The sequence below is a fragment of the Arachis ipaensis genome, chromosome B1 (genome assembly GCF_059453495.1).
Source record: "Arachis ipaensis isolate K30076 ecotype BB chromosome B1, ASM5945349v1, whole genome shotgun sequence".
Taxonomy (NCBI): Eukaryota; Viridiplantae; Streptophyta; class Magnoliopsida; order Fabales; family Fabaceae; genus Arachis; species Arachis ipaensis.
This window is the reverse complement of record NC_142436.1, coordinates 148,544,011-148,558,011: the sequence shown is the minus strand read 5'-3', so window position 1 is coordinate 148,558,011 and position 14,001 is coordinate 148,544,011. Positions and strand designations below refer to the sequence as shown.

Below are 14,001 nucleotides of genomic sequence, written 5' to 3'. Positions count from 1 at the left end.
ATAAATAAATTTGTATGACAGCATCTAATAATTGGCTAAATTATATTCAACAAGAAATAAATAATGCGTATTTTTTGAGAAGATGAGAGTGTAGCTCCCAATTTTACTAAACTTGGTTCAATTGGTCAATGCCTAGTGCCTACTATTATTTTCATTCAACTTCTCAATGCCATGTTTTAGGTTCTGTCTATGGTTTCGTATTTTCCATGTCAAGTCATTGTTTACTTCAATCCCACCGCCTCTAATTTGGCACGTGGAGTTCACGCGCCTCCAACGTTGGTAGCCGACCTTGGTGATTGATGCAGAGAGTCGGTTATATTATGTGCCAGCGTTTACAAAACAACAAACAATATCCTCATTCTCTTTTTCTCCATCTTTCACTTTTCTGCACTCTGCTACTTTTCTCAAATGCCATATTTTTTTCTCCAAAAGAATTCCCACACACAAACAAAGGACAAATGTGGCCAAAGTTCTTGGAATTTCATAAATTCATGTTGTGTTTTTGAACCGTGTAGAAATTTGTATATATTGAATAATTGGGTTAATACGAAATATCTAACATAAAAGTTTCATCGTTAACAAATATTATTACAATTTCATTCGGTAAATAACGAAAATTATGAATAATGGACTACATTTCAGCTTTATTAAACATGAATAAATATGATTAATTTAAAATTTGAATTTTAAAATTAAGAAAGTATAAGAGAATAATGTATATAATAAATAACGTAAACAACGAATTAAAAAAATATAAATTAATTTAAATTCTTAATTAATTAATTAATTTTAAAATTTTAAAAATAAGAATTTGCACGTAATTCTATTGTCTATTTATACTGTTATTCCATTGCTCACATTCGTCGCTTACCATACATCTTTCATATTCGGTCCACTACCTCAATTCGTTATCGTCGTCAGAAACCGCCGTCCAGACACAACAGAACGCCGTTGTCCCCCCTCACGCCGTTCAGACGCAACCGAATGCTCCCTCCACTCCTTGCAGACGCAACCAAACGCTGCTCTCCCCCGCACACGTGTAGTTGCAGTTGTAGCCACTGTACCCGCACCGCTCTCAAATGCTGCTATAGCCACACTCCTGTCAGTTTTTTCACTGTCTTGTGTGCCTTCTGTAGTTTTTTCCTGTTGTTCTCTTGTGATCACGGTTCACAATTGTTGCTGTTAGAAGTCCCAAGTTGTAGACATGGTATTGGTACCGTTGTATACTGGATGTTCATTTTACTATATATGTGGATGGTTATTTTTATTTTAAATTGGATGTTTAATTTTTTGGATTGGATTCAAGTATATACAATTAAATTATGCTGGATGTTCTAGATATCCAGATGGTTAATTTTACTCTTAATTATATGTAATTTTTTTACCGATGAGGGAGTTGGGTAGAGAAAAAGCAACGACACTAATGCTTGCTGTGAAAGACGGATTAACGCAGACCAGTGTGATCAGTGAAAAATGAAGTGATGTTGATGACAGGGTTTGGGAGTAGTGTTGCGGTGGTTAACAGAGTAAAAAAAAGATTGTTAAAAATTGAAATGTGAAAAATAGGATTTTTGGTGAGAGTAATTGGGAGTGAATTTTTTTGTTTTTAATCTTGTTGGGCTAGAATTGCAGTCCGTTATTTATATTGTTTACAATCTCTATTATTTATCTAGTATAGTTGTTTAAAATTAAAATTAATTTTTTTTAACCCATTAGTTATGTTATTAAAAAAAACGTTGTTTTCTTATATTTTCTCATATTCCTATTTTCTATTAATATTTTTTATGTTTTTATAAATAAATTATGTAATTATTTACATATATAAATCAATATAATTTATACTTATATTTATTAAAATTTATATACATAAATTAATAAACTTTATTTATTGACGATAATTTAATATTTATGTTAATCAGTTGTCGATTAAAATTACTAAAATTTGTTGGCTGCAAGACTTTTTAAATACCCAATTTATTAGTATATAAATTATTCAATATATACTAACCCAATTATTAATTCACCTTTTATAATATTTTACATATTTAGTTAATAAAAGGTAGATTAAATATTTATTGAGATTCTCACAGAGAATATCACAAGTTAAATTTCACAAGTATTATATAGAGATAATTGGTTTCTCTAAAAATTAAATTTTTTATATGATTTGTAGTATGCAGAGTTAATACTAAAAAGAAATTAAGTAGACTAAGAATTATTTATTATAGTAATAATATTTGTGTTTTGTGTAAAAATGATATAAAATTTGTACATACTTTATTTTTTGGACTGTGAGTTTAGATAATAGGTGTAGTGCGTTTGGTTAATGTGTATTGATAGAATTTGGGTTGTTATGAAGACTATCAAACGATTTTTTAGAGTTGGATTGGAATGTCTGAACAAAATTTTGAACAAAAAAATGGCTAATAAAATTCTTTGCGGTTATTTGAAACATCTGGTTGAAACGTAATAATAGAATATTCCAAAACTTAAAAACAGATGTTGATGGTATTAAGAATAGGTTATTTTTTAGTTATAAAAAATGATATAATATTAGTTCATTTGATTATTGATGACAATGTCAGAAATGACAACAGATTATATCTTTTTTTCTTAATTTTGTGTTGTATTCTTAGTCATTTTATTTGTATTGAATTTTCTTTGTTAAAAACAAATTATTTATTGATATATCAATATATTGAATCAAGAAGTCCTAACATGACTATTGATTCATCTTTCTATACGTTACGTGTATGTATAAAAGTAATATTTAATTGAAATAACAAATAACTTATAATTTAATTAAAAGAATTTAAATTCAAGTATCAGAAATAAGTAAAAATTTTATTTGTATTTTAAAATGTTGATGAAAATAAAATGGGCATAGAGAGAAGCGCGTGGGGTGCACGGTGGAGAGCGAGTGAAGTGAAGGTGCATTTGTAAGCACGACCATTGGATTGTATCATAACACGTTAATCCGTGTGTCAGTGTGTCCGAGTCGCAGGTGGAATCTCCTAACTCGCTCCTTCACTCACTCACTCACTCACTGTGTCAGAGACAGAGTCACGTGTACGTGACCAAACTTAGAAAAAGTCACGTGACAAACCACTTCACTCCCTCGGCATTCCTCAAAAAGGAAACGCTGCCTCCTACGCCAAATAACATTTCTTTAATTATTCAGAAAATTAAAAAATAGTAAAAATTCACATATATTTATTTTTATATAAAATTAATAATTATTAAAAATAATTTAATTAAATTTATTAAATTATTAAATTATTTTTAAATATTAATTTTACAGTAAAATAATTATACGTGAATTTTTACATAAAAAAATACATTAAAATTTTTACTCTTAAAAAGAATTTATCTAACTTATATTTTAAGAATACATTTTAATATTATTAATTAAAAAAAATTTATATAAAAAATACAAAATTTAAAATTTTAATATTTATTTATTAATTTGTAATTAATATTTTTAAAAAGTTATACACATCAAAATTTAATTATTATATTATTTTTAAATATATATTATTTTCACATATTTTTAATATATATTTATATAAATAGATGATTTTATGGTTGATTTGTTTTTTACTTCCTCGTATCTTAACTTAGATCCGTCATCCGTCCTTCCACAACAGTTCGCAGCAGTCACTGATTTAGGTCGTGTACGTGGCCTTAAACTCTTCTTAAATTAAATGAAAACAATATTGGGAAAATTCTTCAACTGAATTCAGTATTGTGAATATTGAATATCAAAATATAGTTTAGACTTTAGTGTGAGAGAAGGAAAATTAAACTACTTTAAGAAAAATAATTGAAGTATGCATATACGGTGGAAGAATCTAATGAATCCTTCTATGATTAGAAGCTATAGCAAAGTTAGTATTATAAAGGATTTTTCTCTAACGTTTTTTCGGTGGGAAAGTATATTCAAGATCTTGATGGACCAGGTAATAAAGTTAATTATTGAAAAAGATTGGGATCGGTTCACAAATAAGTAAAAGTAACGATTGGGGATGAAATTCAAAAAAAAAAAGAAAAAGAAGGGGAGGAGACGAAAATCTAGTATTAAATCAAAGCCCCAAACTCCATTAATAGGTAGGTGAAAGCTGTGTTGGAGTCAGTGTAAAGCTTCGTTTGGTCGACCTGCACGGAGACGGCGGTCCACGGCGGAGGAGACCGCGGGATTGAACGGCGCGGAAGCACAGATCGAGATCTCGCCGACTTGAGGTTCACACTAAGGGAAGGCAATGGACCACACAGGGCAACCAGGTTCACAGGTACGCTTTGTTGGTGTCACTGAGCTATTTACCATCCGATAATGCCGGGGGAGGTATGCACAGAAATGGATTTCAATTGGGGGCCCGTACCTCCCTGTGTCCCAACAGTTATAACCCTTTGATGTTTCGAGGTTGCCATTTAGAACGACACATAGCCGAATTAGATTTGTTACTTTTTAAATTATGTGCCGGAATCGGGGTTGGTCCTTACAGTTGAATGAGTTTTAGTTGGACTCCGCATGTTACGGGATTATTTTAGGATGTCTGGGATCATAGCTGTGTGTTAGTAGTTATGATTGATAACGCTGATGTTCTGTTCGCTCACTGCGATTTTTGAACTGTGAAAACCGAATGAGTTTGTGGAGCGAAGCTACGAGTTTTCATCTAATTTTGACAGAGTCCATGCGTCGCAAGTGTGTTTGTTGCACGTTTTATGAATTTTTGTTGACCGGTTTATGTTGATGTGGCCCACCGCCTGTTGTCACACATGGGATGAGCGGCGAAACCGTACCGGTAGAGGAAGCAGAAGCGATGGATTCGTCCGTCGTAGATGCCGACATAGATGGAGAAGCAGCAGTGAGGATTGTTGATGGGATAGGGTCCTTTGGCGCAATTGAATTTTCTTCCCTGATAGCCAAGGACGTCCTTACGACGAAGTTCACAAGCCTACAGGAAGCTTATGACTACTACAACGAATATGGTCGCATCAAGGGATTTTTGGTCAGGAGGTCCAAGGTGGGTTGCAGAACAAAGCAGGGGGCGGAGGGCGAAATCATTTGGCAGATATTCGTGTGCTCGAGGGAAGGAGAGCGATACGGGAAACACATGCAACGGGAAGACAGGAAGATGGATCCTCGACCGATCACGCGGTGTGGGTGTGAAGCCCGGATTAAGGTCCACGTTGATGATGCCAGCAGGCGATGGTTTGTTGAACAATTCTTCGATAACCATAATCATCCCATGCTGGATGCGAGGTTTAGGGGTCTGTCGCGGTCACACAGAGCAGTCAAGGAAGGTGATTTGCACCAAATCAATTCCATGAGGAAATCTGGGATGCGGGTGCCGACAATTTTCGGTGCCTTTGCCAATCAGTCAGGGGGATTCGAGACTGTTGGGTTCGAGATAAAGGATATATATAATGCGATAGAGAAGCAAAGGCGGGCTGGCGCGATAGATGCTGAGGCTGCGTTGAAGTTCTTGGGAACTTTAAGGACCACTGATTCGGGGATGTCCTGGGTTTTGATGCAACGTACGGTCGTAACAAATACAAGTGCCATTTGGTAATATTCTCAGGGGTGGACCATCATATGAGGACGGTGGTGTTCGGCCGCGCCATCTTGAGCAACGAGAGCGAAGAAAGCTATGTGTGGTTGTTGTGGTCATTTCTTGAGAAAATGAAAGGAAAATAGCCAAAATCTGTCATCACGGACGGGGACCTCGCCATGAAGAGTGCGGTTACTACAATTTTCCCCGGTGCACATCACAGGTTGTGTAGCTGGCATTTGTTAAGGAACGCCACTGCTAGAGTTGGACGGCCGGGTTTTCTTAGGAAATTCCGTCTATGCTTGATGGGAGATCTAGAGGTTGACAAATTTGAGAGAATATGGACAGATAGCGTGGAAAAACATGGGTTGGAGGATCATCCGTGGATAGCGGACATGTATGCAAAGAAGCGTTCATGGTCTAATGCGCATATCCGAGGAAAATTCTTTGCAGGACTGAAGACGACATCGAGGTGCGAGGCTTTGAATATGCAGCTTGGGAAATTTATACACAACGGGTACAATCTGAGGGAGTTTGTGGAGCACTTCCAACACTATCTGGAATTCATGAGGAGAAGAGAACTAGTGGCAGACTACAAGTTTGCGTACGGCGAGCCTGTTGTAAAAATGAAACTCGAAGCCATTGAGCAGTTCGCTGCGAGCCTGCGACGATTTATACAAGAGAGGTCTTCGAACTATTTTGGGAGGTGCTGATGCTAGCCAGCAATGTGAGAGTTGTGTCCACCAAGAGGACGAGCTCTTGTGTTTTGTTCGAGGTTGCAATGTACTGCAAGCAGAGATCATGGGCCTAGGAAGACGACGAATTCAGTTGTTCTTGTCAGCGGATGGAGTCATTCGGGCTTCTTTGTGTCTACGTAGTTGAGGTTCTGGTTTATTTGAACATGACAGCTATCTCCAGAAGCCTCATACTTGAACGGTGGACAAAGAGGGCAAAGCAGTCGTGTGCTCCAAGCGACGGAGTACGTGTTGGGGAGATCCCAGACGTAGCATACATGAGCATGCATGCGGCGATGCTGGATGATTGCAGGAAGCTGGTGAGCTTGTCTTGTCGGTTCTTCGAGGACTACGTGGACATGAAAACAAGGTTAGCAAAGGAGCGCCAATCCCTGCGGGACAAACATCGCCAAAGGCTGGGTGTTGCTGAGGAGGTCAGCAGGGTGTCTGTTCGGGACCCGTTGCGGGCAAGGTATAAAGGATGCGGTCGTAGGGTTGTCACCTCCCGGGGTAAGTTCCACCGTGTTCAGAGGTGTCCACTGTGTGGAAAGGGCGGACACAATTCTCGCAAGTGTCATCAATCAAGTATGGGGAAGAACATCGATAGCTTTGAGGCTGGCGCGGCTTACGATAGCATGGAAGCAGGAGAGGGGGGGTGAGGACTACTACGAATTCGAGTGAGTTGGCTGAACTGTTCTTGTTAGAGGTTACAGTATGGCTGGCTGCTATGTGTTCCACGTGTTAATCTGACAGCCGGAGGGGCATCTGCATAGGTTATGTGATTTTCGCTTTATTTCTGTATGATTGCTTGCGTTTAAAATGATGGAGTATGTAATGCAGCTTGTGAGGATGTGCCTCCTATATGTGTTGGTCTGCGTTGTAACAATAGTTGCGGTTGTGTTTGAATAATTAAATTAGAAACACCATGTTAATGTAAACCGATTCATGTGGTTTAGGGTGGGACGCAAGGGATTATAACGAGAGATTGTTGCATTATGAAAGTTTTCATTACGTTGGAGAGCTAAATGGATTAGGGATGTTCGAGTTCGAGACGAAATTTCCTATTCCCTAACTTTGAATCTGTGTTTAGTCGATAGTCCAAGATTGCCTGGTACTAAGAGTATGGCACTATCCATCAAGAAGAAAAAAAAAAAAAAAAAACAAACCACAAGGGTCTTTGTAGTGGGAATGATAATAAAGACAGTGCTCTTGATTGCAGACTCCATTGAATGACAGACGGAAAAGAAGATAAAATTTAACCCGTGCTAATTTAACATCCATTGCACGGTGTCAAGTATTTTCAAAAAATACGGTGGTTCATGGCATGCAATGGTGGATACGCATGCAACAAAATACATTCAATCAGTTAACCCTAATGACATAGATTTTTAGTATGGCGGGTCGGGTAGCTATAACGTTAAAGTGGAGGCGTGTACAACGATGCATTGATACCATTTCAAAGTGACGGCCCACCCTGGTCGCCAACAAAAAGGGGGCATGAACAGCCCAGCATGATCAAAATGAAGCTCACAACATAAACAGGGTCATGGCAGCACGGCGGCCATTGCCCTCTGGCTATTCCAGTCCACCTCTTCCTGCTGCCTTATCTCATCACGGAGCTCATTGAAATGCTCGTTTACAATTGTCAACGCAGTGTCAATCCGTATCCTGTCGGACAGTTGGTCGATGCTCTGCAACATGAGAAAATAAAGGCATACATGGATGTAATCAATAAGAGATCTTTACAAAACGGGAATCGTTCTAACATGCATACATCGTGGGTAAATTTGGGTTGAATACCTTCCTCTGCGGAACAGGGTTGGTTGTGAACATCTGCTCCATTTGAAGCCATAGCATCATCCATAGCTTGTCCTTGTAACATTTTTTTCAGCGGTCACCCCCGGAAACAGAAAATGGTTAATTCCTGTCAAAACCAAAGAACACATATAAATGGTTGACGTAATACAATAATTCGTACTAGTTGTTCTCATTGGTGACCCTCAGGACGAAGTCCGGATTCCACTCAAACAGGGGCGGGTTCCTTCCTAAGACGTTGATGTCTGGGAATATGGTAGTCAAGATCTTGTCCAAAGTCCTGGCCTGCAAAACAGCAGCAGATGAGACAGGATAGATGAGTTAAGGTTGCTTTTTATTGTTCCCTTTGATTTTCTTTGAAAAAAAATACGTGGTATGGGTATTGGGTCATGTCAAAAAAAGAAAAACTAACTGGTTCCCAATCCGACCGAAGGGAAGCCCCGTTATTTTTTTATTTTGCGTATTTGGATTATATGTGATTCGGACTAAGCCCAATAGGCCCACCAGTGCAAAACTATTCTGACAATAAAATAAAAAAAATCCACTCTCCGAATACAGATGCAAACACAACGAATTTCGGGCATTGTGGGACCAAGTAGGGGTGTTCGTGGTGTGGTTTGGATCAGTTTTAAGGGAAAAAGTCATCCAATCCGAACATTTAATTTATGTGCGGTGCAGTTTGGATTGGATGAACTTTTTTTGGAAATCCGATCCGATCCGATCCGATTACAAGCGGTTTGGATCGGTTTGGATCTGCGGTTTTTTAAATAAAAAATAATAACTTAATTTATAGAGTTGATAACCTGTCCAACAATCTAACATAATAATAAAACGTAAATTCTATAAAACATTATAAAGCAACATGTCCAAATATCCAACAATCCAATTATCCAACAGCAAGTCTTGAATAATAATTCTTCAACATAAAAACAACTAAACAAGTCTCAACAACATAAAATTAAATAACATAACAAAGTCTTAATAAAAACATAACATAAAAAATTCCAAGCTGAGAAGTGAAGCACCGATCACTAATCAGATTCATCACCAGAGTCTTCTTCATCTATTAGTTGAAGAATTGGCTCAAGTTCTACAATAAAATATAATAAAATAAATATTAGTAACTTAAACATATTATCAAGTAGTAAAGTTAATCAATATATGTAGATAGAATAAAACATAATAATAAAGAACATTACCTTTCTCAAGTTTTTCAAATTCTTCAAAAGACTCCTCAAGGTCAATTGGCAATGAATTGGCTCGAAACCAATTTTGTACACAAATCAAAGCTTCAACAGTTTTTGGGGTAAGGGAGCTTCTATATTGATTAAGCACTCAACCTCCAGTGCTAAAGGCGGATTCAGAAGCAACCGTTGACACCGGCATAGGTAGAATATCTCTCGCAATTAGAACAGGATATTTGTAATTGTTAGAGCTCACTTTCCACCAAGTTAAAATATCAAAACTACTTGGATCAACTGGTTTCTCCAAGGACTTCATGAGATATAAATCCACTTCATTTGTGTTGACACTCTCACTTGCTTGTACATCATTTTCAAATGCTGCTGCAAAGCGAACATTATCTAAGGCACTATCATCCATATCCACATCTGGGCTGTGTTGTGCAGATTAGTGTGCTTGATCACTATTGAGAACAACCCTATAGCTGTTGAACAAGCCATTGAATACTTCCTTCACCTTACCACATAAGAAATCAGCATCCTCCTTCTCAAACAACCTTTGAAAACTCCACTCAACAAACTTAATCTTATATCTAGGGTCAAGTACCACAGCAACAAAAATCATCATATTCATGTTCCTCAAGTTACCCCAATATTTATCATGTTTAGCCTTCATTTTTGTAGCCATACCCTTAAGTAATATGTCATTACTATCAGCCCAAGTCTTCAAAGAACTAAGAATTGAACAAAAGTGATGAAAATATGAAGAAGAGGTCACAAATGTGGAACCCGAGACTTTTTTTGTTACATCAGAAAAAATCTTCAAAAACTTCACAAAGCATCTTGCATTATCCCAATCTTCATTCTTTGGAATGCCCCCTTGCATCATTACAAACTCAGCATCCCTCTCACTTAATCTCTTAAAGGTTTTTTGGAATTTTAAAGCACTATCAAGCATTATGTAAGTGGAATTCCACCTAGTGGGGACATCTAATTGCACACAAGAGCAGTCTTGGATCCTAGCCTCTTTAATACAACTTTTGAACCTATCCATACGACTAGGAGAAGCACGAACATATCTAACGGCATTCCTAATTTTACTAATTGAAGAATGCATATCCCTCAAACCATCATTCACCACCAAGTTCAAGATATGAGCACAACACCTAACATGCAAATGTTCACCTTTTAAAGGATGTGAATTCCAATCCTCCATTCTACCTTTCAAGTAACAAATGGCAACATCATTTGAACTAGCATTATCAACTGTGATGCTAAAGACCCTACTTATTCTCCAATTTAAAAGACATTTTTCTATCTTTCTACCAATTGTTTCACCTTTATGATTCTTGATAAGACAAAAGTTAAGAATTCTCTTTTGCAACTTCCAATCTTGATCAATAAAATGTGCAGTGAGGCAAAGATAGTTTAGATTTTGTACAGAAGTCTAACAATCAGTGGTCAAACACACACTTTGATTTGAATTTATAAAGACACTCTTCAACTTATGTTTTTCATTCATGAACAAGTTTCAACAATCCTTAGCAACTGATATTCTGCCCGGAATATGGAGTCTTGGCTGCAAAACACTCATGAAATAACGAAACCCCTCTCCTTCGACAAATCTAAAAGGCAACTCATCTACAATTATCATTCTAGCAAGAGCTTGTCTACATAAATCAGGATTAAATGATACAACAGTCAAACAATTACCCATCCCATTTCCTTCTTCTTTTTTAAGTTGCTGTATAACAAGTGCTTTTTGTGTGGGATCAAGTGAATCTTTTGAAAATTTTCTACACCGACTCAACAAGTGACTTTTAAGATTGCTAGTACCATTTTTATGTGAATCAGCAGCATAAGATGCTCCACACCACTTACATATAGCCCTAGATTTAGGACCACTTTCATCTTTTTTAAAATGCTCCCAAGTCCAAGATCTAGGTCTAACAGGTTTTTTAGTGTTACCTGTACCTGGTTCCTCAGACTGGCCAGGATTAGTTGACTCATCAGTAACATTTGCTTTGCTCCTCCTCCTCTTAGATCTAGTTCCTTCATTGTTCTGATCACTGCGTGGCGACAGCGATGGTGGCTGCGTCTATGTCTGTGTTTGTGGTTGGGACTGCGGCTGTGGCAGCGGCATCGACTCCGACTGTCCTGAAGATCTAACTGATTCAAAAGTGGACGGAGTAGCACTAGTAAATCCTGGGTCACTGCTTTGAACATCCTGTGATAACCAAAATCAGTTTATGTTATTTTAATATTTTTTCAAATAATCAATATATTGAATTGTTACTAACATAAACATTCCAAAATAAGAATATTACCTCAGGATATGAAGCTGACATTGTTGACCTTCAAATTAAAAGTTAAAATCAACTGAACAAATATAAAATCTACAAAAGTACAACAAAAAATTTAATATAACAGATTCTCAAAGATAATAATAATAGATTGTCAAAAATAACAAATTTAACATAATAAATTGTCAAAGTAAAAAGAACAAATTGACTTCAAATTCAATACATTAACAGAAAATCAGAAATAGAGAAAAAAACTGTTTCTTTTTATTTTTAATAAAAATGTCATCAAGAAAACAGAGTTGGTGGTGGTTCATAGATATTATTATTACTATGGTTTGAACATCAAAGACACAGATAATGTTGATCGTCATATAAAATAATAAAAAATAAAAACTCACCGAGAAGAAGAAGTGGAAATGACGTCTAAGAGGAGCGGCAGATGACGTCAACAACTTGGCATGTGATGGTGAGAGTGAGTGAGGTCTGAGCCGAGGTGTATGTAATGTGAGTCTGTAACGGCGAGGTACAGAATTTGTGTTTCTTAGGGTTTGTGTTTCTTTGTGGGAAAAGGAAAATGGAGAATGACTGAATGAGTGTGTGCAATGCAGCGCTGTGGGTGATTGGGTCTGGGCTTGGTGGGGACTAAGGAACTAAGGCCTAAGGGAGTATGGGCTGCCGTATTATTATTATTATTATTATTATTATTATTATTATTATTATTATTATTATTATTATTATTATTATTATTATTATTATTATTATTATTATTATTATTATTATTATTATTATTATTATTATTATTATTATTATTATTATTATTATTATTATTATTATTATTATTATTATTATTATTATTATTATTATTATTATTATTATTATTATTATTATTATTATTATTATTATTATTATTATTATATGCGGTTCGGTTCGGTTCGGTTTGGTTGTGCAGAGTGGAACGGTAAACCGAATCGAATCGTAATAAAACCGATCTAAAATCCAAAAAATCCAAAATTGAGCGGTTTAAAATGGTTTTCGGTTTGGATCCGTGCGATTTTGCGGTTTTTTTAGACCGGTTTGGATGTGAACACCCCTAGGACCAAGAATACTACTCAGGAAAATATCACTACGTACCACCGACTTAACCGCAAACTTTCGTGCCATAATAGTATCCTGTATTGGAAAGCTGTCAAATATCCACATCCGGCGACTAGAGACCTCCACGGCCATCAGGTAATAGTGAGTCTCCTTCATGTCTTCGATGACGTCCTTCATTTGGACATAGATTTGGCACGGAGTCAAGAGTTAGCGTTTCTGCTCAGGGATGAGCGGCAACAAGATGGATAAAGAGCATGTTGGCTTTTTGGTTTTGCACAATTTTATTTTAATTTTCTTTCTTTTTGGTTTTTCGTTCGGTATGCACGGCAACAATGCTTACATATCTCAGGCCGTTCGGCCTTGGTAGCCATGTCCCCCAAAAGTAGTCCATCAGCGTGTTGTCGTCGATGTCCTCCGTCAGAGCAAATTCCTGTCACGTGTGAGAGGGTCCGGTCATAGAGCGGTCGTAACTGTAGCGAAAACAAGACACAACGGGATGCACATAGTTTGGACACGTTACCGAAAATATCAACGGAAGGGACCAGACTGAACACCATTGCAGCTGCGACTGTGTCCATGTGGTCTTGAGTGCAAGCAGCTCCGGGATGTAGGCTGATGGTTCATTCCCAGGCAGGAGCAAGGAAAACGACTCTCGATCCAGTTGGCGATCCCCACGACGAAACAGTTTCTTATTAGGGTTCATACACTCACCGAAGATGTAGGCTATCATCTGGGCCGCCTCCAATGGAAAATCCATCTAGCAGGTTATCTTGACGTCGGCACGTATGAACTGCGGAAAGAAAGCGGTTACGTCATGTTGCTAAGTTCGTTGTACTTCGAGTACGACCTAAATAATACATTAATCCTGAAATTCTAACCTTACCGACGGAAAGGTCACTGCTCCAGATGATGGACTGTGTTGCCTATTCTGCAATCTTGGATTTCTCCACATTCTCGGAGGTGTTCTCATGTCGTCGGGGAGTTCCCCTCTTTTGATGAACTTTGGCGGATATGCGAGCCATTTCCTATGATGTTTGCACCGCTTCGGATATTGGAGCCCATCATGTCCTGTCATGTTGGAGCACACAGAAAAGGGGTGAAAAAATAATATATGCGAGTGCACAAGTTGTTGTTCAGGTAATACGGCACTGCGCCTGTAAGGCAGTCTAGTTTCACTTACAAGCGCTGCTTATTGAACGTGTTGGGGGTGGAATGAGACATGTTATACGGCGGGGCATGTGCAATCGATGCGAGATTCGTCTAGCGCAACACTCCAGATGCCATGCAAAGATCATTATGGAACATCGACCCGAACATGATG

At 37.3% G+C, this 14,001-nt stretch overlaps 2 pseudogenes; one reads left to right on the top strand and one right to left on the bottom strand.

The window, feature by feature from the left end:
* The first annotated feature begins 5,135 nt into the window (after window positions 1–5,135).
* On the top strand, window positions 5,136–6,945 carry LOC148578845 (protein FAR1-RELATED SEQUENCE 5-like; annotated as a pseudogene).
* Window positions 6,946–9,132: 2,187 nt separating this feature from the next.
* LOC110263851 (zinc finger BED domain-containing protein RICESLEEPER 2-like) lies at window positions 9,133–13,437 on the bottom strand (annotated as a pseudogene).
* Window positions 13,438–14,001: the final 564 nt, after the last annotated feature.